At 44.2% G+C, this 21430-nt stretch overlaps 1 long non-coding RNA gene across 1 annotated transcript in view; it reads left to right on the top strand.

The window, feature by feature from the left end:
* The window catches only part of LOC107319780 (uncharacterized), a 223745-nt gene extending 203953 nt beyond the window's left edge, over positions 1-19792 (top strand). Inside the window, exons 4-6 of the long non-coding RNA XR_001557940.2 lie at positions 16803-16895; positions 17776-17975; positions 19570-19792. This is a non-coding gene — a long non-coding RNA (uncharacterized LOC107319780). The remainder of the gene's footprint in view (positions 1-16802; positions 16896-17775; positions 17976-19569) is intronic.
* The last annotated feature ends 1638 nt before the right edge of the window (positions 19793-21430 follow it).

Genomic DNA, 21430 nt, shown 5'->3' with positions numbered 1-21430 from the left:
GACTCACTGCTGTGTCTTGGCAGTGATGATAACGTGGAGGTTGCTGCAGGAGCATATCTGTGCAGGTGAGGAACTGAGCCCCAGATCCTACTTGAGGCTCAGGCCCTCGGCCCCAACTGATGTAGATCCCAATCATGGGAAAACGAAGCATTATTCCCAGGCTCTCTGCCTACAGCTTTCCTTGTAAACATGCTGCATTTAGCATCATCCATGTGCTTGCAGGATAATGAGACACTGCAGTACCAAGTGGGGCTTGATCTGATAAACCAGCCCTTGGTTCTGGCTTCTCTGCAAGCTTCATGCTGTTGTGTACCACATACACCCTCACATCAAGAGAAACAGCTGTTTTATCCTGGACCACAGGCAGCAGCTCAACCTTTTTTGGCAGCTAACGTGTTCCTGGCATCTTCCAAACCTGTTCCTCATGCTGCCAGAACTATCTGCTTGGACAGTGCAGCCCCAAGCTTCTTGCCAGCCTCCCAGATGGCTGCCCAGGGGCTGCTCTGCCCATCCCAGGTACAGTGTCACGGCCAGCTCTTCTATCTCATGTCCATCAAGTCCCAAACTTTGCAGCTTCCAAAATCCTTTTGCAAGGAAAACTTTGTGTGTACTGAGCCCTCAGTCCCTGAAATACTGCAGTCTGAGCATGGAAACGAGGAGGTAGCATGGCACGGTTGAGCTGAGGGCATCCCAGGAACAGAGGCAGAATGTGGGCTGACAAGCGGGGTCATTGCCAGCAATGTGCCAGCAGCCAGGAAAGGCAAAGGTATATTGCAGTGCCCAGCTGTCCTGGGAGGCGCTGGCTGCTCTCATCTTGAAACAGAATACACAGCTCTCTGGTCTTCAAATGGTAGCTGAAATATTTGGGTACTTGCTTATATAATTAGCTTTTAGATGCTCTGGATTTTGTGGAAATTATTTTGGCTTCTGCTGTTAAATAATTTGAGCTGTCTTGTTTGCTAGCAAATTTTCTGTTTGTTGCTCTAGGGTCATTTGTTTTATATTAAATTAAGTACCCTGAAAATATCTTCCAGGTGTCCCAAATGCCAGCAAAGAATTGGTTTGGTTTGGTTTGGTTTGCCTCTGGGCAGATTTGAGATGTTTCCAGGATGGACACTAACTGTCCCCGCTTAAATCACTCCTTCCCCTCCTTTCCCAACTTCCCATTCTCAGCCCTCCTTTAGTTCTGTGCTGTCTGAATTGTGCTTGGAGTTACTTGACTTAAAACTTCATCTTCACCCTCGTCCTACTTGGATAACAGCAATCCCTCAGGACCTGTGTTTTCTGCTCTTCCAGCAGCTCATTGAGCTGACTCTGTTCTGAAAGAGCTATTACAGAAAAGCTTTGATGAAATTTGTAGGGAAAAGGGAGAAGTAAGGAGAGGGCTGAGAGTCAAGTCATAAGAAATAAAAGTCATGTAATACAAAGGTTGCAGGTGTAGAGGGGAGTTCTGCTCCTGCCTTGCAGGCTAATCTCTGCACTCTAGGGATGGTTTTGCTTTGAATTAGCAATTGATTGTGGGGAGTGGATGACTGTAGGCCATAGGGAAGCAGTTATGGGGTGGAGCAGTTCTATGTTGGTGATCTGGTAGTGAGTGCTTTCCTCACTACCCTCCTTGGGCTGGGACCCATAGCTCTGCCTGCCGTGGGATGGAGCTGCACAGTGCCTGGCTCTCCATCCTTGTGCAGAATCAGAAGGCTCATTAGAACATTTTTGTTGTTGAAAAACCCACTGTTTTATTTCCCAGACAGCTCTAACTATAGCTCCCTGTTGACAAAAACTGTCCAAATCCATTTTGTCTGTTATTTTAGCTGAAGAGAAAAACAAAGCAAGAAAAGGAGAGATCTCCAGAATGGGTCGTATCCCTCATTTATAAGAGTCTATGCAGAAAACAAAGTGAGAAATACTGTTATCATCCTTCTCTGCTGGGGTCAGAAGCCCGGATTTTATACAAGGTGCAACAAATGAAACACAGACATAACACTGACATAGCGGAATAGGAACAGCACCATGTAAGACCATCTTTTTGTTCACAGTGGCCAGCACCAGCTTCTGAGTGAAAGTGAAGTCTATAAGGGAGTCTTCTTTCTCCTCCCACTTGGAAATGTGTATGTCACAGATTATTTTGACTCCTCTGCAATATCTACGTCTTGGATGCCTTGGAAGGGGGAGGAACACATGTCCTACTCCAGGACGACTTGGCAGTGAGTTCCCAGCCTAACAGATGATGCACTTACTCAATTATTTTTAGCATGTTATTACCAGGCTGCTTTAGCTTGTTCAATGGCTCCTTCTCCACCCAGCTGTGCAGTTTTGCTGGGAGGAGCTGACTGCACTGTGCGCTCACCTGCCCTCTGCCTTCCTCCCAGCACTATGCTGCAGTGACACTGGGTCAGGGTCTCGGAGTGAGTGGCTCCCAAGTACATCTGGCTGCTCTCTGGGTGCTGCTAATGGAGTTGTTGGAGCTCCAAGCAAAGTCCTGGTGCAGTGCTTGCTTGGCTGCACTGTGATAACTGATTGTGCATGTCCTCTGCCCATGACAAACGCAGGCTCAGACCCTGGTGAAATATGTTCATGCTAACACATTTTTCTTAATTTGCATTGGGCTAAAAGTGTTGGTACAGGCAGCTTAGTGAAATGTAGTTGCTTGTTAATCCATGGCAGCTTAATCATGTGTCTGGGCGCTCACTGTGCTGGCTGGGTAATTTACCATGGCAGATATTTGTTGCACTTACGGTTTTCAGACAACTGATACTGCTTAGCTGGAAGATAAACATTTCAGAAATCACCCGATGATTTAGGGGCCGTGGGCAAAATGTATGGGAGTTGGGGATCTGAACTCATTTAAAGATCTTGCTGCATATTCCTATTTCTAAAATACAGCAGTGAGCCATTTTTTTGTGTGTGTGTATATTTAAAGGCTAAAAAAAATGTAGTTGGAAAAAAAAGTTCTGCTGGGTGAGTACCTGCATCCTTACACCTCTAAAACCTTTTACAGCTCTGCATACACTTAGAAGTTCAATTTGCCAGTCCCGTTTCTTTTAGACCTTGCAATGAGTCCATGTTACTTTCAATTTAAGATCTTAGTTCTTACAGGTATTTATGAAAAATATCAATGTTGTGATTATCTGTTTGAGACACTAAAATGGAATTATTTGGGCTTTTGAAAACGGCTCCTGTTTCTGCAGCAAAGAAATTTTTACAAGTACAGCTGGCTGTTGTGCTACTGCTAAATGAAGACTGTCAAAATGAACAAGGTATGGCCTCATCCCCAGAGGTGAAAAGCCTGGGCATGAGCCTGGCTGCTCTCTTGGGACACTTGGGTGCCAGTGCAGCCATCCGTAGAAAGCTGCCATGGCAGAGAGGTGTGTGTTTACTGCACCCCATGGGACCGAATTGCTGTGGCATCAACCAAACTTGTAAGCAGCTTTCTTTGGGTTTGTTGCCACAGGAGCGGTATGCCTTCAAAAAAGGAAAAAGGAAACCTGTAATAGCACTGGGTGCTTTGGGCTGAAGGGCTTAATGCCTGCTCTGGTCAGCAGGGCTGGGCAAGGTCTCTGTGACTGTGTGCTCTCAGCCTCTGCACAGTCACAGCCGTGATTGTTGCTGAGACTAAATGGAGAGAAATGTGACTTTTCTATAGTTGTTTATTTTTTAATCAACCCTGTGTTAAGCCTGCGCATACATCTGTCAACAGAGACCCTCTTCCTTTTGTGCTTAATGCTGTTTCTGCTGCCAACCTGAAGATTGACTGTACAGGGCTGGCATTTTTTCCAGCGTCGGTTTTTCCTCTTGTCAGTTTTTTTTTCCTTTCTTTTCCCTTTTTCTTTGTGACAGTATTTCTCTGTTCAGTTTCTTCCCGTAGTCACTCACATCGAAACCCTGCACAGGGGCTTTGCAGTGCGTGCTGAGGAGAGATAGCAAAGTGTGCTTGAAAGTGGCTTTAAATACTGAAACGTAGGGGAGACAGCAGCGAGCAAAGGAAAGGTTGTACTGTAATCTGCAATTCAGTGCATTTATGGAAATAAATTTGGTTGCAAGTTGCTGCTGAAAGGTGCAGCAGTGTGTTGGAAGGAGGGGTTCACCAGAGAAGTGTGTAGAAGCTCTCTGAAGAGAAGGGCAGAGGGCTGGGGATGTACACAGCTCTGCCCCTGTGTTGTAGGGTCTGTGAGGGACCTTCTGGCCATATCAGACACATGCACCATGCCACCAAACTGGACATTAGCAGCATTCTGACTGCTCTGTGCCACCACTGTGCCAGCTCTGCCCTGAGTCAGGCTCAGAGGGAGCAGTTTGTGATCCTGTGTCTTCCTGTTTTCTTCTGTTCAGATCCAGCCGTCTGCCCCGGCCCTGTGCTAACTGAAGGCTGCAGGCAGGACACGTGCTATTTAGCCAACACAGAACTTTTGTCTTGGAATGGTTCTGTGGCAAGCACTAGAGGCTTTATGGGCTGAAATTAAATGTATATCATCCCAAATGATAGTTGTCTGTAGGTCTTTAGTTTGGCATGTTGTGGAATTTATGGGGTGCATAACAGTCTCAGCCAGGACAGCACAGAGATCAGAAGGCGCTTGGTGGTGTGGGCGCTGAGCAGAAGCGGTGCTGGGAGCTGAACTGTCACAGGGAGCAGCTTGGGTCAGCACTAGGGAATTATCCCGTGAATGATTCAGCTTTTAATTGGGTGCAAATGCTTAATAGCCCCATGCAATTATGTAAATAGCATGTAAACAGAAAGTGACTCCTCTAATCGGAGGTAGCACTGCAGCTATGATTAGATCACATTTACATTGGAGCAGCTAATTGCTGAGCTGGGTCAGTGGGTGCACATGGCTCAGTGACGTAAGGATGGGCCTGGTGGTTGGAGCTGGCATTCCTCTGTTAGATGCATGTGGACCCATTCTGGGCAGAGAAGCACAGAGTCAGGACTCAGCCTAGCAGGCCACCCAGAACTGCAGGGAATCCAATGAGCTCTGGGCACATACTGGGTCAAATCGGTGCTGGATTCCTGCTCAGTCACCTCTTGCCTTCACAGACTCCTTTCCTGTAATTTAAGTGAAAAAACCCAGACGATTATAAGCCAGATGAGCTGATTCCAGTGTGGCCTTTGGGGGTGAGCCTTTGAGGTGCTCCCGCCATCTCACAATCAGTTTGGTTCAGCTGGGAAGCAACGATTCCTTCCAGTACCGCAGGCACGATCAATTTTAAACCATGGGAGCTTTCCATTTCCAAAATTGGCCATAAAAAATTTGAAGTGTGGCAATTTATGGAAAAATGGAAGTGTTTAATCCGGACAATGAGAACTAACAGCAGTATATAGAACCACCAGGCTGGTATTTTCTTGCAGATAAGGCTATAGATAAGAACAAAGATAAATTTTCCTTAGTGTTTGTGGCAGTAAAAGCTATTTTCTCTGAAAGACCTCCTCCTGCTCAGAGATGAGAGAAAGCTGCAGCTTAACTCGATGCAGTCCTCCTGCACTCAGCATTACATGCAGAAGGTACAGTTCTGGAGTGGCCATTTGGGTATCAGTAATGAGAGAAGTCAGGGAAAGTTGCTGGTGGAAAAGAAACAAACAAAAAAATCCCTCAAGTCGGTAAAATTAGCAGCAGAGATTTTAAAAGCAGGAACTTGGGAAACGAGGCAATAACAGTCCGTAAAGAAAGTGCAGAGCTGGTTGGGAGGTGGTTGGGCTCTGGAGAGGTATTTCACCACGGAAAGACTCATTTGGCATCTGTTTGTGCACTTCAAGTGGCCCAGGGCAATTCGGAGGAGGATTTAAGTACTGGAGTGTTGAGTGCAGCAGAATTTAACCCTCAGCAGAAAGCTGAGGCTGCAGTGGGCCCCTGAGCTCAGCCATTGAACTGCCCTCTGTTAACTTACTGGTGACACAGTTTAAATTCATCAATTTAAAGACAATAATGGTATTTAACTCATTTAATTGTAATTAATGAGTGGACGGACTTAGTGCTCTCTGTGGCTGTGCTGCAGGGGGACAGCTGGGAGGAGTGGAGGTGCTGCTCTCCTGGCTCAGCTTCTCCTGCCCAGCTCAGAGCCTTGGTGCTCCGAGACGTGCTTCAAGGATTCAGCTTGAAGTCAAAGCTTCTTTCAAACTGTGGGAGTAGGCAGGTTCCCACGTGGTGATTTCTAAATGAGAATCACATATTCTGGTAAAAAATTATGCAAGAAGTGAAGTTGATGTTAAGCACAGATTAATTATTCATTGGTTTTTTTCCCCCCCTGTTTATGCTACGTAATTAGGAGGCTACCACCTGAATATGCAAATTAAAATGCTTTTCATTTTAATTCTTCATGGTGGGCTTCAGTTGCTGTTGCCTTTTCTCAATTGATTGCTTTGACCTCTTCCCTCCTCCACCCCAACATCTGCGTTGGTTCCATTTCCCAAAGCAGCTGCCTGAGCTGGAGCCAGCCCTGGCTGCCCTCATGTAGAGCAGTGTCCATGTTCCTGTGCTGATGCAGCTTACAGAGGGATGTGTAGGAAGAGTTTGTGTTCTCCTTATCTATCTATGCACAGACCCTCATAGAGGTGATCCTCGGGTTGGAAGAGATTGAACCACTCCAGGTACAGATGGGCCTCGTGAACCTCACAGCGATTCTGTGGCTGTAAATGTAATGTTATGTACACCAGAAAATCCACAGGTGCTCACATTGCCAATTTGATTACTTGGTATTATGTTAAGAATTAGTTGTTTGAGAATTATGTACTTAAATTGCATTACAAGCGCGGTCTTGGCACAAACTCTGAGGTCTTTAGCTGAGTTTAATCAAGTGTTTGCCTGAGCAAGAACCCACATTGTGCAGACTCAGCCCCCTGTTTGTAATGTAGGCTTGCAAAGGGTGACATTGCTGTATATGTTGCATGACAGCTGTCATTTTTATATTAATAGTATAATCTATGGAGAGCTTTGATATAAGCACTGTAATTGATGTGTTTATGACAAAGAATTGTAGCATTCGGTGCCTGAGGGTTTCACACTGCATCTGAGCAGCAGTTCTCTGCCATTCCCATTTATTTCACCCACGCTCATGTTTACGTTGTTTACTCACATCCCAAAATGTCAAGAGCAGCACACCTCAATGCAGGCTGTTTTGCCTAACAAGATGAGATTTAACTAATAGGACTACAAGCAAATTCTTCAGAGGAGGGGAGTTGTGCTGTTTTTCTTGTGATTCAAATGCCTTCTGTGCTGGTTTTTGGCTGCTGTGTTGGGGTACTCAGCAGCTCCTGGGTCAGGTGTAACCAGCTGTGTTTGGGGGATTGATGGGTGAGGTCTGGGGTTGGGAACAACCCATCATTGAACAGCTTCTGATGCTGCCTCCAAAGCACTTCCAGAGGGGCTCGCAGGCGCCGCTACCATCTGTTGGAAGGGGATTAACTCCATTTGTGTGCCCTATGCCTAATTGCGCGTGCAAAATAGCAATGTGGTTGCGCGTGGGCTACTGCAGGTGCTCAGCCTGTCGTTTTGTGAGAATGAAGCCATGAATAGCACACATGTTAGTGGATGCTGGAGGGCTCTGCTTGTTCTGCTGGGGTTGGGGCATCACCCGACACCTGCCCCCAGCCCTGAGATCCCTCTGGAAGGCAGTGCCAATAGAATTTGCTGGTTTCTGTAATATTCTGACACCTGCAGATCTGTTTGGAAATAATCTACTGACAGGTGAATATAGGTTCCTAACTCAGAAGGGAGCAAAGGAAGGAACAGAAAATTGCCTTTGTGCGGGATTTAATATTTACATCTCAGACTTTGCCAAATAGGTTTGTTATTTATAGCAATAGCAGCAGTAATATTCATCAGTTGCCATGGACATACTAAGCTCACCAAATACAACAGAGTGAACCACAGCCTGCACTGGAGTCATTTTAAAATGCTTTCATGCTGAGCAAAATAGTTTGTATTAAATTTAAGAGTGAAATGCCAGGTTTCTCTAGTGCCATTTCTGGGATTTCAGATATAAAAATGGAAATACTTTATTGGAAATTGGATGGGAAGAGCAGTGCTGTATACAGGAACTCTGAAAGATCTTGCTGTTACTGGGTAGCATTTGGGATCACAATTTACTTTGCTTGAAAACTAGGATATATAATGAGAACTTCTAGAATTCTGCTAATGAGGATATATTTTTGAAGAGCTGAAAAAAAAAAAAAAAACAGATGAAAAATGTAATTTTTTAAGTGAAGTCCTGATAGAAGCACGCTTCTGGTCAAGGTGCTTGAGTAACTGCTTGCCCCAGCTCTCCTGCCCTGCCCTTGGGGAAGCTGTCCTCACTTAGGAGATACCACACCTCTAAAATATTGCTGAAAGAAGCAGATTTCTCACTGTTGGGATAGTCTAGGGAAAGACAAGACAGAGCAGTTATGGAGGAGTTTATGGATGGTGCCTGAAAAGAGGCTGGATCTGGGCAGGGAATGCTCAGTGGTTATGCACTGTTGTCCATCAGCCCAACCAAATCCAGCAGTGAAGGAAGAGCTGAGAGCTGTCAGGCTTTAATAGCCCTATATGAGGCTGCTCCTTGAGGGATACTGCTCAAATGCGTGATAATAGCATGGAACAGTGAATGACTTTCAGATGTATTAGGTGATAAGATAAAGCAGACCAAAATTGAGACACGAGGAAGTGAAGCTCTACATGGTGGGAGGTGAAACACATTTGATGGCTGCTGACCCTCTGGGAAGGAGTTCTGAGGTGAAATTTGTGAAAATGAAATTGTTAAATGTAGGATTGTAAATACAATTGTAGGGTGGGAGTGTTGCAGCCTTCCTTCGGCTTTGGTGCTGGCTGCCTCAGGGTGCAGCTCTTCCTTGCTGCCAGAGCAGACGTGCCTCTGTAAGTTCTTTCTTTTCTTCTTTACACTAATGGAGGCTTGATGGTTCTCAAATGGACTTAGATACACTGCAGCTGTTTTGTAGTTTCTGTAATTTTAGCGCGTATTGTTGTGCATGATGTGCAATTGTATTTATTTGCCAGCAATAAAGAAGTGGTAGGAATGAAAAAAAAGCACATTACTGCTGTATTCTCTTCCTTTTCATGCAGTGCAGTGTGGGAGAGATTACATTCTGGAGGTAAAATTACAATGTATGAAATCCCACCCTGAGCACTTCAGTGCGTTTTTCTTATGGCGAAAACAAATAGGAACAACAAAGAGAACAAACTCACTGATTCTTTTGTTCTTTTTATTTTATTAGAGGGTATTATATTCAGAAAACTTCTGCCAGGTAAAAAAGATATGCAAAGGGAAAATAGAAGGAGAATTGTTAAAAATAATTGTATGCCCTGAAAATCCAGCATGTACCCCGACCTGCAAACAGTATTATTCCTCTCTGCAGAGTAGGGTCCTGTGGCTGAAACGCTACTGGGGGCTGCTTATAATGTTCAGGGCCACAGAACTGGCCAAACAACAAGGAAACAAAGCACAAAATGGTACCTCCATCGCTGTGCTCTCTGCCCCTTGTGAAAATGTCTCCCTGTCCTCCAGAAGGTCTTCAAGCAGCAAAGTGCTCCAGCAGGACCAGTTCCCTCCCTAGGACTCATCCGTGCCAAATATGAATGTATTTTGTCTGTGCAAAGAAGACTTTTGACTCCAACTTTCTCATCATTTCAGCTTAGCTTCAGAAAGGTTAGCTTTCTTGAAGGCAAGCAAACCCCATGCTTGTAGAATTTAAGAGAAATTGGTCCTTTATAAGCAAGGGTGATCTTGAACCCTGAAGCAAGAAGTTTACTGGAAATCACTCTGGAAGTGTTTTTTGTGTGTCAGTAAGCTTACAGCTCCAGCTGTGGTAGAGAAGATGGAAAGGTACCTTGAGAGGTAAACTGTACATCTAAATTGTGCTTTTTGGGTGCTATTTTCACTAATCAAAATGTCTGTCACCAACGCTCCCAGATCTGGCTTGTGAAGATGACCATCTTCACTGGGTTGTGGTCAGAATATGCCAATGTTGCTGAGATTGTTGATGCAGTGCTGGCAAGACAGCAGTGCTGTGCTCACAGCAATGCTGTCCTGAGCTGGAGAGCCCCTCACCTGGCAGTGGGTCACAGCTGGCCCTACACAGCTCCCTGCCTCCCCACCACTGGAAGCCATGCAGCCCACGCATCAGCGGCCTCTCTGAGATGCTTCATTTCTGTTTGATTCTTAATTATTATAATAGTTAAGGTACTTAACATGCTTTAGTGATTTACTTTATTTAATTGGATGTAGTGATTAGAATATCTTTTATATTCCCCTCACTGTGGTTTTAATTTAAGATTATAATCTCACGGTCCTTTTCAGCTCCTCTCACTTTCATTTAGAGCGTTTTTCTTTTCTGATTTCATTTTGTTTGTTCAGTTTTCCTGCTGATTCAGTAAACACTGCTGGGATGGTTCCTTGGGAAACCTGGCTGTGCTTATAAAATCTTTCATTAAGGGTAGATGCTAATGAATTAAAAAATATATGTATTTTGAAAGTGATCCATGAGAATGTAGTCAGCCTTTGCAGTTGTCTGCTGCTTTGTGCAGTCATTTATTAGCGTTTAAAATAATAATAATAATAATAATAATAATAATAATAATAATAATAATAATAATAATAATAATAATAATAATAGTTTCCTTGATAGGGCTTGGAGAGAATAAATGAAATAAGGAAATGGAAAATGACAGTTTAATATCCTCCTAGCACATGTCATGCCTTGCCTTGGTGGATGTATGATGTATAGGTTAGGATTGTAGCGTTACTACGCTGGCTGCGAGATTTTGGTATCACCACCCAATGTAGAAATCACTCTGGGAAGGGCAATGGGCTCAGAGCATTGGGTTGAGCCCCACTGAGTGGAACCTTTTGCTTCCTTACAAGAGGAAAATGGATCCAATGTTTGGCATTGCCAGGCATCAGGCCTGTAATATGTGCCCTAGAGCAGTCAAACTGTTGTTGAACGCAAAAAAATATTAATAAATCATTGGTTGTTTAAACGGAATCATTTAGGGCTCATCTGGCTAATGAGGAAGAAAAAGCTGAACAGAACACTTCCTTTCGGTTTTACGGAGACGTATGAGATCAGCTGTTCATTGGAAGCTATCAGTGTACATACCTCGTTAGCTCCCTTGTGTAACATTCCTTATCTACGTCTTATTAGTCTTTCATTAATTAAAGCTACAGAATTCAGCATTTTTTGTTAGCTGTGCTCTCAGCGTGAAATTTAGCTAATTCTTCTACTATTGGAAACAAAGCTCAAAGATTGAAGTTTATTCTCATTGTGTTCTTTCAGTTATTTATTTCATATTGCTGTCATGCATGGATGGATTTATATGATGCTCTGATGACCTTTAGAAATTCTTCTGATTAAATGCTGTTCTACTTCATTATGACATTTCTGTACTTGTACTACCAGATTTGATGTGTACAGCTTAATAACACAACTAGACATGAATGCTAATAACTTTACAATTAATTGCATTGCTATTTTTTAACGTAGATGAAATTTAAAGCAAGTTTCTCTTGCTGCAGGCTTACATGAATCATATAAATTGGAAGGTAACAAAAGAACATATTAGCATTTGTTAGCCTGGATGCACAAATTTTGTAGTAACCATTTTAATATGTACTACAACTTTTCCAGCCTCAAGTTTAATATGTACTACAACTTTTCACCCTCGATTTTTCAACCAACATCATAATTGAATTGGTTCTTTCTTGCCTGAGGATAATGATTTTACCCTGATGGAATCTTTATTAGATTTTAAGGATTATACTGATGTTGCCTATTTTACATAGAGAGAATCACAGTTATTCGACTGCAAAATATTTTTACACAAAGGCCACTGTAAATCTGAAATATATGAACTAATTATAATGTTTAGAATTGTTGTTAAGACTCAGCATCCATAGCTGGAGCCTACATGTCTGTGGAGCCCATACATGGGCATGGAGCCATTCAAGGGCCCAGCCCAGGAAGGCAGGGTGTGGGCACAGGCCCTTGTCCCGGCAGGGGTCTGGTTGTTGGTTCTGGTTGGGTTTACTATGTTTCAGTTAGCTGAGAGTGGGTGAGAATCACCTCACACCTTCCCCTACATACTCCAACACTGCTTTGTAGTTCTTGGGTGTGTGAAGGGAAAAGATGGCCAAGTTTGAACAGAAATGGTGTATTTCTGTTAGCCTGAAAGCCACCAGCGTCGCATGGGTAATTAGACTTTAGACTGCAGAAACAACTGCTGTGTTAATTGATTTTGTGGTTACTTCCTTGTGTGCTGTGAGCGTGCTGGTTGGAGTGGATGTGTGTGAACGTCTTCAGAAGTCCCACAGAGAAAAGGTGTGCAAACCTGTGTGCATTGCATGCAGTGTGTCTGCGGCCTCTGAACGGATGGAAGGGGAAGAAAAATTGCCAAAATATTAACTGTCTTTGCATTTAGTAAATAGGGATGTACCTGGCAGTGACATTAAACAAGCAGTCATTCTAACTTTCTTACAGTTGGAGGTTAACCTCAATTAAATATACTTTTCTTTTAAGTATCCACTTAAGATCATTTTTAACTCCTAGACGAGAGACCAGTTGGTATAACTGCACGGACTGCTCTTGTGTGTGGTTTTTTTCTTAAACCTTCATGCTTCATTACTGGGGATGGATATCACTTCTAAGGTCATAAAACATGATTGCTTTCCCATACTTAGGCTTCAGCCAGTTTTATTCACTATAGAGAACAAGGGTAAGGACCAGCACTGATGGTAAACTTGTGCTTAGTCAACTAACTGTAAATAGAGTGATCAATATATGAAATCAAATGTTATGTCCGTCGTGTATTATGATGTTATCAAACTGCTGTGCTTCTTGGCTCCTTGGTGTGCCTCAAGGTACAGCACAGCACTCCAGTTACGTGTGGTTCAGTAGTTTCTTTAAATTGAGATGTAAACGTGTCTTAAAGGAAAAAAAACCAAACAAGTATAGAAAAGAGCAGAACTGAAGCTAATAGAGCTGCATTGAATTCATCTCAAGTACATGTTAAATTTTCCTGACACCGTTACCCTTTCCTTTGGAAGCTTCAGAGCGTTCTTGGCTAATAGTAAAAATAAGAGAAACCCTGTAAAATCAAACCAAGAAAAGTCATTTGCCCATCTGCTTTCAACCTTTCCCTCTTTGTCCTGGATGTTTGTAGCAAAGGAGACAAAATCTCATCAAGAATTCTTTTAAGCTTTGCACACTTGTTTATACTATTTGCTATGCTTGAGCTTCTGTCTTGAACAACAAAAGAAAGTAATTAAAGTGCTGGTACCAAAGTTAAACGAAGACTGTAGCAGGAGACAAGATCTGTAGATTGCCACCCAGGTTCTGAGACTTTTCTATTGAGCAACCCATGCTAAATTGTTTAACCAATTAGCTGCTGATTCCCTGTCTGTAAAGTGGGGGCATTGAGACTTACTCAGCGTCTGTCCCAGCATTTGTTGGTGCAGTGATGTTGATGTTTGGTGTTACAGCTCATCGGGGATTGCTTTGTGAGGCATCTGCTGTGACTCTGTCACAGGAGGTGGGGAGTGGGGCAGTTTTGTGTTGAGTTTGGGGGATCAGACGCTGTAATAGTTGCTGGCTCCTCTGGTACCAGAGTTCATGTCACTTTTCAACACGTTTGATGGAGAGTTGACTTGTGAGGTGAAAAAGGGGCTGGTGCTTCAGCAGTGCCCATCCACAGCTGTGTGCTCAGGCACAGAGGGCTCTTAAAGCAGTGCCTGCAGGGGGTGAATCCTTGTGCTCTGTGTCTGCCAGGCCCTACCATGCCTGGAACGATATTGAAGCATCCTAGGGGACTTTGTGGTCTCTGTCTTTCCAAATAAATGGAATAAGGAACTGTGATTGCTCAAAGATAATGAGACAAGAATGGTTTGTTTTTCTGTTGCTTCTTTCTGAAGCACCATTTTGTTTGGGTGCAAGAGTTAAAATTGACAAGTGTATTTTAAGGTTTGTGAATGCACATTGTGCTGAGATGGTGCATTGTTTTTTCATGTTTAATGCACACAGTTTAGATGGCATGCATTAATCATATTCCTTTTGCCTTTGTTATGTTAATGGGAGAAATAAAGTCTTGGTTTTCTTTTATTTAAAAAAAAAAAAAGAAAATGGTTATAAGATTTCGTAAGATGCATTATATATCAGCAGCTAATGAAGAGGAAATAATGATGACTCTGCACTGTAATATGTATTAGAGCACTAATTAGACTACAGCAGAACTGCTCACAGATGTCTTTTAAACACCTGCTTGGTAACTGTCAGCCCATACATTACTGCACGTAGCAGGGCACGGCTGCACACGGACACAGTGTGCATCGGCCTTCACTTCTGTGTGTGTTCATCCACACTTACATGGGGTTGGGAAGGGTGGGTGGCACTGACCAGCCCTCCTGGTGGCTGGGCTGGCCCTGTGTTCCCCATTGGCTGCTGCAGAGAAAAGCAAAGGAGATCAATAAGGATTTTTTCCAACTTTGTGACCCTGTAAAGGCGTTGTGTGTTCTGGGCAAGGATTTCTGATCTATATGGTTGTCTTGCATGTTAAGCCAGATTTTTCTGTATTGCACCTTCAGTGTTTGTTATTTATTTTTGTGCATCCATTTTGGGGCCATTAACAGCTGTACGTTTGGAAATAGCGTTGCCCTTCCTTTCTAAAGTCCCCTTCTTTAACTGGAGTAACAAACGGTAAGTATTTCCACTCTGTCTCTTACTTGACTTTACATTTTTGAATGTTATGTGTAACTAATTGAGTTTTAAATGCAGATAACAAATGTGGAGCCCTCATCCAAGCTGGCCATAGGTTGTAAGAATTGTTCCTTTTGCTTTATATCAAGATGCAGACATCGCCTACCTCTTGTACAAGCCTTGCAGCCTCTTGTACAAGCTCATGTTGCCCACGTTAGGGCCTTTGCTAAGGGCAGTGACTTCTGTATTCCCCAAAATACTGACCCTGTGGTGTATCACCTCTTGTCTCTCCTCCCTTCACTTTGCTCTGCCCCTGGCCATGCTGCTGGTGTGTTGCAGGACACAGAGCTGTTTGTGCTGGAGAGCCTGTGCAGCTGCAGTGTGTACCGAAGGTGAGAGTCATTCAAAGCCTTTTCTTGTTATCTTGCCCATGCAGATTTTTAACAGATGTGCTAAGTCCTGACGTAGTTAATTGATTAAATGCCACGTGACTACGTTTCTCATAAAATAATGGGTTTAAAAGTAATATTTCCATTTTGTAGCTGTTATATTTTTGCCTCTATTTCAATTTCTTTTATACTAGCTGTGATTTTATGTAACCCTGTTTCAGCCACTGTGAGCTACAAACGTTTCTGTGCTGTACGTAAAATGATTTTTGACTTGCACACAGGGATGCTTCTGCTTTGTGTAACTTCTGCTCTGCACCCTGAAGGGAGCAGTAGCACTTGAGGAACTTAGTGCAACAATCACAGAGGGATATAGCTGGGAAGGGAGGGAGCGCTGGGGAAGTTCAGCCATGCCCATCAGCAGCATTTTCCTCCTTGTTAAGTACCAGGCTGGTACCAGCTCTATGGTCAGCCCAAGGACCAGCTGAGAGGTGATGCCAAGGGGTGCCAAGCAGCACTGGGTTTTGTGAGCCAGCATGATAGCCAGGTATGGATTTATTGAGGGGAAGGAAGGAAAGGAGGATCCCTTTTCCTATTCCTCTTTCCCTCTTAGCATATGGCCTTATCCTGAGCATGGTCTTGTACTGTATGGCAGAAGTTCAGTGGGCTTTACAATGTTACAGACCAACAACAGCTATAAAGAATCCAAACTCCAAGCAATTTAGTTGTGTTCTTCTATAAGGTGGGTAGTGGTTTCAGCACACCAGGGACCTCAATAGCGTCAGCTTTTTGTGAAGCCAGTAGAGCAAGGCAGGAATGCATTCGTGCAAGGGAATCGGGGCCAGAAGCCGAGTCTTCTAGAACCCCAGGTGGATACTCTGCATTGCTGAGCTTTTGGAAAAGCAAGTCTGGTTTGGTGGCACCGGCTGTGCACCTGCCAGCTGCTGCTGTCAGACCTGAGCTCACCCCCAAACAAATTGCTGAGTGAGCACAACTGGGATTTTTGAGCAATCCAAGCCCGTCTTCAACAGAATATTCTTCAGAGGTCAGGCACTTCCCTCCACTTCTGGGAGAAACTGTGTCGTGAGAGGAGGAGGGAGGGGAATGAAGGAATCTAGAAACAGGTTGAGTCCCTCTGGGTGCCGCTGTGCTGGAAGCCCAGGTGTTCAGTGCCTCTGTGCACAGCACTGGTACCTGTCACTGACATGTGGGAGCAGAGCTGTTCCCTCTCCATCTGCCCTCTGCCTCGTGGCGTTAGGATTCACAATCCAGCGTTGGAGGGGATGATGCTTCTTGTGATGTCAGTGAACTGCAGAAATAACCTCTGTAGGGTTTCCTTAAATCACCCCCCAGGGTCCTTCCCTGTTTGCTCCCCAGTGGGTGGCAGGTGACTGGAAATGTTAGCTTCGGCTTCCTTACTGCCACTTAATTGCCAATCTATATCAGCAGTATAATTAGGCATAAGCCATATCAATTTAATCACAAACCCTAAACAAACCAATGCTCATTCAAGTCCTGTGTATATTGACAGGCTAAAGCAAACCCTCAGCTCTTATCCATTCTGCATACATATAATTTTTCTGCCAGTGTCTTTTGCATCAGAAAAGTCAATAACTGAGACCAGTGTTTGTGTCAATAAATCCAGCACACAGTCCACCCCTTTCCTCACACACTGCTGCATCACCACATCCCACTGGGGAGCTGACAAGGGTTGTAACCTGTTTGTTTCTCTCCCTGTTCTCCAGGCTGCTGAAGGAAGGAAGTGGAATTGTGGGCAGTTCAGAGAAGTTGAGGAGAACCTTGCAGTGCTCAGCAATTCCCGAGCAACCTGCTGTAAAGTAAGTCTGAGTCCTGAAAGTGGAAAAGGTTCAAATTGAGTTTAGGTGTCTCAGGTTTCCTACCGGAATTTAGTCTTGTGATAAGGACGGTGGGTTTTGTTCAGTTGCTTATCACTCATGCTGCATTTACATGACTAGAAAGGCTCAGTCAGCCCTTGCAGCTTTGACACGTGTCAAGGGCAGCACTATCAGAGCACTGTATCTCACAACATCCCGGTGTGCTGGGTTCTCTGCCCACTGCAGCAGGACGCAACCCAGCACAACTCAGCACGGTGCTGTGCTTCCAGGGAGAGCTGAGCGGCGCTGCTCTGTGCAAATGCTCCAAGCATGCACGACCTTTAACAAAAAGATCTGCTGCTAACTAGGAGTCCAGGGTTACTTTCATATGTCTGAGCATTCAGGGAATAGATGTAGCTTAAGATGCAAATGTGGTGCTTTCTGCAGAGCATCTCTGCATTTTGAGATCCCTCATTTCATGCTGTTACCACACACTGCCCTGCTGTTTCCATGAAAGGAGCCTCTCTAAGAGGAAGGTTCCCACAGACAGAAACCCAGCTGGTGTGGATAAAAAAAATCATGTATTTTAATTTCTAAAATGCATGATGCCCATCTGAAACTTGGCATTCAGCGTCTTCTCTGGTTTGTAGAAAGCAGCCAATCACTCCCTTGGTTTTCTGGGCATGTATCTTGTACAGTGATCCTCATCCATGTGAGCGAGTAGATCCTGAAGTTTTCACTGCAGGATTTACCTCTGAGAGCAGTGATGCTCCAGGGCCTCTTGGCATCTCTTTTCTCCGTGTGTAAGCTCCGTGCTCATGCAGCGTTAGGTGTCCTGCACGTGAAGAGAATCAGACCCAAATGCTTTTATTCACATCTCCAGTGAGAAATGTCTCCAGTGCCCATGAGGAGCAGCTGCCTGGTGATTCGGTTCCCTACAGCTTACACATGTTCCTGTGATGCACCACCAGTCCTGCAGCTGGCTTGTGTTGGCTTGACACTTGTTGGGGCTTCCTGGCCATTGTCATCCTCTGTCTTTACAGCAACGTATGATGCGTCATTGATGGGTGAAATACAGAAAAGGTTTGACATTTCTCTGATATCTTGCATTTTTCTTCTCTTATAATTTCAAGTATTTCCAATTCTGTGCCACTACTGTATAATTCAGCACTTTAAGCACGTAGTTCCTAGCAGTGTCAGCTTGTATTTTAAGCTTGTCTGGTTATTTTGACAATGTGAGGCATCAGAAGTGATGTAAGCTGTTTTTCTCCTTAGAAGCAGGACCCGGCCCTGTGCTGCCCAGATAAGAGCAGTGAGACAGAAGCTGCTTTAGAAGCAGCAGGACATGTTTGACTGCACTTCAGCTGCTCTGTAACCAGAGAATAGAGCAGGCAGCACTTCGGAAATGAACTGAAGCTACATAGAATAGGGGAAAAAATCAGACCCAAGTCCTGCTGTATTCTGAGACTCCTCAGAGATTTGGAGAAGTGCAGCTTGCAGCAATTTAGCCTTGAAATTGTGGTTGTGACCGTGCGGTGTGTGTGACAGGGCTCGATCAGCACATTGTTAGCTTTCAGCTTTCACTCAGATACAGAGCCGAGAGCTCAGGTACTTGTGGGCAGCAGTGGGAGCAAAGGAGGGCTCTGACCTGTAGGACTCTGCCTCGCTCCTTGTCTCAGCACATGGTTTTTTTTTCACATTAGCCCATGGTGTTCCTAAGGCAGGTGACAGTCACTGCCTCCTGAGCCTTTGGTGTGGTCATTAAGAACTATAACTGATAATCTTGAGGACTGGCAGCTGTTATCAATGATAGATGGCTTCCACTGGGAAACCTCTGGCTCTGATAGATGCAAAATATGACATAAGTCTCATCGTTTCAAGAAAGCCTTTTCCAGATGGGTCTAAATTAAAGCGTGGCCCTTCCCATTGCTTTATAGACGATAGCTAATTAGCTACAGGATGGATAGCTTTGCTCCTGCTGAGGGCAGGCAGAAGCGGGTGTTTGATATTGAAGCAGTTCTGTGTTTGGTTTCAGTGCATCCGTAAGGACAGACGATGAAGTCGTTAGAATAAATATCAATACATGTATTGAACTTCCCATTATTCTGAGTTTACCAGAGCTGGCTAAAAAGAGAATTCTTGAGAAACCCCTCATTTTTATTATAGTTCTGCCATAGATCAACTCCAGATCAATTTGTACATTGTGTCATCAGTCCTATTAGTAGACTGCTGCCTAAATTTGCTATCACAGTTGAGGAGCTGACATCTGGACCTTTGACTTATTCAGGAGGGCTCCTCATGATCCTTGGTGTCCAGCCCTAAGGAAACATTAGCTCCAGGCTGCAGTAGGATTCTGTGTCCTCTTTTCCTCCTGTGTGTGAAAATGGCTCCAAGAGATTGTTCTCCTTCAGGCAGGAAATCCTGAAAATGCTGAGCTTTTCATTTAGATGCTTTGCAAGGAGTGCTGATTCCATTGCCAGCCTTGTTTCCTCTTACAGTAGCTATAAAAGTCTCCTGCCCCCCCCAATCAAATTGAAAATGGCCTATTTTAATACACTTCTCTTAAGCATGTCTATATGGTAGATATGAAAAGTTTGAGCTTATCTTGTGTTATATAAATACTGCTGTGCTTCTAGATTAAAGGCTTTCTTTCCCCTTTTATCTGGTCTTCTTGTAGCCAGTTCAGCCTTTGGAAGGAGTCAGAAGAATCTGTGAAGTTTGGCAATGGAAAGAAAACTCAAACTCACCCCCTATGAACGGGTCTTTAAAAAGGAATGGCTAAATGAAGGAGGAAGTCCCGCAGTGAGCAATGTTTTGCTTCAAATAGCCTGGGACCAAGTATGTGAAAATAGCACTGCAATGTTTGTGTAGCACGATGCGCTGCTGCTGTTGCGGGCTGGGGTGGTCGTGCCCTGTGCTCCCATTGATGGCCCCGTGCTGCAGACCAGGCCCTGGGCACACAGGTGTTTTGAGTGAAGGGAGCTACGGCTGACCTGTTGTTTGTGGGGATCCCATCAAAAAACTTGGGGTAGCTTTTCTGGAAACTCAAGCACAAATGGAACTTGGCTGAGATTTGTTGTTGTTTGCTTTTCCCCTCAGATAGAAGGGGGGAATCAGAGAAACTCAGATCAGGCTCCCAGCACTGAATACTGTGGTTGCTTGAAAATAATTTATTAATAGCATTTATATTTCATGTTTCCAAGGCAACACGAAAGCTCAGGATGTTGGTTTTCCATACATGAGCAGAAGGTTTTGGCTGCAGGAGTATTTTCCTGTCTCACTGAAACTGCCGTCAGGGCACTGTTAGGCTGTGCTTTCTGTCACTGCTGTCAGTTCCTTTCTGATATCCATAAAACGATGAAAGTCAGATAGATGCAGCTGATGAAATAATCCGTTCTTGCTGCAGAACTCATTCAATCAGCAGAGAGCTCCAGTGTTTGAATAGATAAATTAGTGTTGTGACAACTGTAACTTTTAGTGCCTCGGTGTGGGGCAATGGTAGAAAGTGAGACAAAAATGAAATGATTTCTAATGAGAGGGATCCTTGTTAAACGTATGTCCTGTTCGATAGACTCCTTTGCAGATCCTCCGTTGGGAAAATGATTTAGTATTTGTATCATAAAAGACGCTGAAAGAGAGGGCTTTCCCTTATTTTCTCTGCCTCGTTTCCTTTAATGCCTTCAGCTGATGGAACAGGTCATTGCTCGTGTTCCAGCACAGAAAGATCCCTGGAACAGAAATCATTGGAGAGAGTGGTGCCACCAAAGGCCTCCCTGCCTGCTCCATTAATGGCACACCCAGGTACTTTGGTCTTAGGGGAGAATTCAGTTTCCTTGGTGATGGTGAAAAATCAATCTGTGCTTCTACTGAGAGCTACTGAGCAGTTGGTGCATGGTGCCTGAAATAAGTCAGTTTGTGTGCTGGAAGTGCTGTGTGGCTGTGCAGAGCTGGGCCCTGCAGCAGGGCAGGGTGGTCGCTGAGGTCCCTACTGCCCAAACTGGGAAGGATGTGACCCCTCTCAAAGGGGCTCTTTGCTAAAGGATGGCTCTGGTTTGTCCCCCCTTCCTGGGAGTTGTTTTGACTTTAAATTGTCATTGGCTGAGTTAGTGAACATCTAGAGGCTGCATCCTCTGCTAATGGGATGCATTCGATTCTTCTTTCAGCACTTGCAGTGATGTGACGTTCTGCCATCCAAAGGGGAATTAATCGCTGAGTGGCATGAAGAGCGCACAGCACAGACAGCAGGCATGGTCCAGACCTCAAGGGACTCATTATGTTCTTAAAGGGTAAGAAAATAATCCGAGGTGCATTGGGAAGCATGTGTCTTAGTAACGCTCCATAATGCTCGTGTTCCCAGCGTTACTGGCAAATCTCCAATATTTGTCCCTTAAAACAGAGACTTTCAAAGATACGAAGATACTTATTGACCTTAAAAAAAATATCAGCAAGAAGCTCAAGAGAATATGTTAAATGTACAAACTTGTTTGAGTTATAAGAAGTGTCATGGCATACACTGTGATGTGGCAGTGAGTGAGTGT

Source organism: Coturnix japonica, chromosome 15, assembly GCF_054131305.1.
Source record: "Coturnix japonica strain WE chromosome 15, WE-NBRP24, whole genome shotgun sequence".
In the NCBI taxonomy this organism is placed as follows: Eukaryota; Metazoa; Chordata; class Aves; order Galliformes; family Phasianidae; genus Coturnix; species Coturnix japonica.
The sequence above is the reverse complement of the archived record's forward strand: the minus strand, read 5'-3'. Positions and strand labels throughout refer to the sequence as shown.